Here is a 2,757-nt window from a genome sequence, read left to right on the forward strand (position 1 = left end):
CACTCAAGAAGCTCGACACCATCCAGGACAAAGCAGCCAGCTTGATTGGCACCCCATCCACCAACCTAAACATTCACTCCCTTCACCACCGGCACACTGTGGCTGCAGTGTGTACCATCCACAGGATGCACTGCAGCAACTCGCCAAGGCTTCTTCGACAGCACCTCCCAAACCCGCGTCCTCTCCCACCTAGAAGGACAAGAGCAGCAGGCACATGGGAACAACACCACCTGTACGTTCCCCTCCAAGTCACACACCATCCCGACTTGGAAATATATCGCCGTTCCTTCATCGTCGCTGGGTCAAAATCCTGGAACTCCCTTCCGAACAGCAATGTGGGAGAACCTTCACCACACGGACTGCAGCGGTTCAAGAAGGCGGCTCACCACCACCTTCTCAAGGGGCAATTAGGGATGGGCAATAAATGCTGGCCTCGCCAACGATGCCCACATTGCATGAACGAATAAAAAAAACCCTGCTCTCCACCTGTACCTGCACAGTGTACCACAAATGCCACACCTGCTTTCCACCTGTACCTGCACGGTGTACCACAAACCCCACACCTGCTCTCCACCTGTACCTGCACAGTGTACCACAAACCCCACACCTGCTCTCCACCTGTACCTGCACGGTGTACCACAAACCCCACACCTGCTCTCCGCCTGTATTTGCACGGTGTACCATAAACCCCACACCTGCTCTCCACCTGTACCTGCACAGTGTACCACAAACCCCACACCTGCTCTCCGCCTGTATTTGCACGGTGTACCACAAACCCCACACCTGCTCTCCACCTGTACCTGCACAGTGTACCACAAATCCCACACCTGCTCTCCACCTGTACCTGCACAGTGTACCACAAATGCCACACCTGCTCTCCACCTGTACCTGCACAGTGTAACACAAACCCCACACCTGCTCTCCACCTGTACCTGCACAGTGTACCACAAATTCCACACCTGATTTCCACCTGTACCTGCACAGTGTACCACAAACCCCACACCTGCTCTCCGCCTGTATTTGCACGGTGTACCACAAACCACACACCTGCTCTCCACCTGTACCTGCACAGTGTATCGTAAACACACCTGCTCTCCACCTGTACTTGCACAGTGTACCACAAACCCCACACTTGCTCTCCACCTGTATCGGCACAGTGTACCACAAACCCCACACCTGTTCTCCACCTGTACCTGCACAGTGTACCACAAACCCCACATCTGCTCTCCACCTGTACCTGCACAGTGTATCGTAAACACACCTGCTCTCCACCTGTACCTGCACAGTGTACCACAAACCCCACACCTGCTCTCCACCTGTACCTGCACAGTGTACCACAAACCCCACACCTGCTCTCCGCCTGTATTTGCACGGTGTACCACAAACCCCACACCTGCTCTCCACCTGTACCTGCACAGTGTACCACAAACCCCACACCTGCTCTCCACCTGTACCTGCACAGTGTACCACAAATTCCACACCTGATTTCCACCTGTACCTGCACGGTGTACCACAAACCCCACACCTGCTCTCCACCTGTACCTGCACAGTGTACCACAAACCCCACACCTGCTCTCCGCCTGTATTTGCACGGTGTACCACAAACCCCACACCTGCTCTCCACCTGTACCTGCACAGTGTATCGTAAACACACCTGCTCTCCACCTGTACCTGCACAGTGTACCACAAACCCCACACTTGCTCTCCACCTGTATCGGCACAGTGTACCACAAACCCCACACCTGCTCTCCACCTGTACCTGCACAGTGTACCACAAACCCCACATCTGCTCTCCACCTGTACCTGCACAGTGTATCGTAAACACACCTGCTCTCCACCTGTACCTGCACAGTGTACCACAAACCCCACACCTGCTCTCCACCTGTACCTGCACAGTGTACCACAAATCCCACATCTGCTCTCCACCTGTACCTGCATGGCGTACCACAAACCCCACACCTGCTCTCCACCTGTAACTGCACAGTGTACCACAAACCCCACACCTGCTCTCCACCTGTACCTGCACAGTGTACCACAAACCCCACACCTGCTCTCCACCTGTACCTGCACAGTGTACCACAAACCCCACACCTGCTCTCCACCTGTACCTGCACGGTGTATCACAAACCTCACACCTGCTCTCCACCTGTACCTGCACGGTGTACCACAAACCCCACACCTGCTCTCCACCTGTACCTGCACAGTGTACCACAAACCCCACACCTGCTCTCCACCTGTACCTGCACAGTGTACCACAAACCCCACACCTGCTCTCCACCTGTACCTGCACAGTGTACCACAAACCCCACACCTGCTCTCCACCTGTACCTGCACGGTGTACCACAAACCTCACACCTGCTCTCCACCTGTACCTGCATGGTGTACCACAAATCCCACACCTGCTCTCCACCTGTACCTGCACAGTGTATCATAAACCCCACACCTGCTCTCCACCTGTACCTGCACAGTGTACCACAAACCCCACACCTGCTCTCCACCTGTACCTGCACAGTGTACCACAAACCCCACACCTGCTCTCCACCTGTACCTGCACAGTGTACCACAAACCCCACACCTGCTCTCCACCTGTACCTGCACGGTGTACCACAAACCTCACACCTGCTCTCCACCTGTACCTGCACAGTGTACCACAAACCCCACACCTGCTCTCCACCTGTACCTGCACAGTGTACCATAAACCCCACACCTGCTCTCCACCTGTACCTGCACAGTGTACCATAAACCCCACACCTGCTC

Source organism: Heptranchias perlo, chromosome 20 (assembly GCF_035084215.1).
Source record: "Heptranchias perlo isolate sHepPer1 chromosome 20, sHepPer1.hap1, whole genome shotgun sequence".
In the NCBI taxonomy this organism is placed as follows: Eukaryota; Metazoa; Chordata; class Chondrichthyes; order Hexanchiformes; family Hexanchidae; genus Heptranchias; species Heptranchias perlo.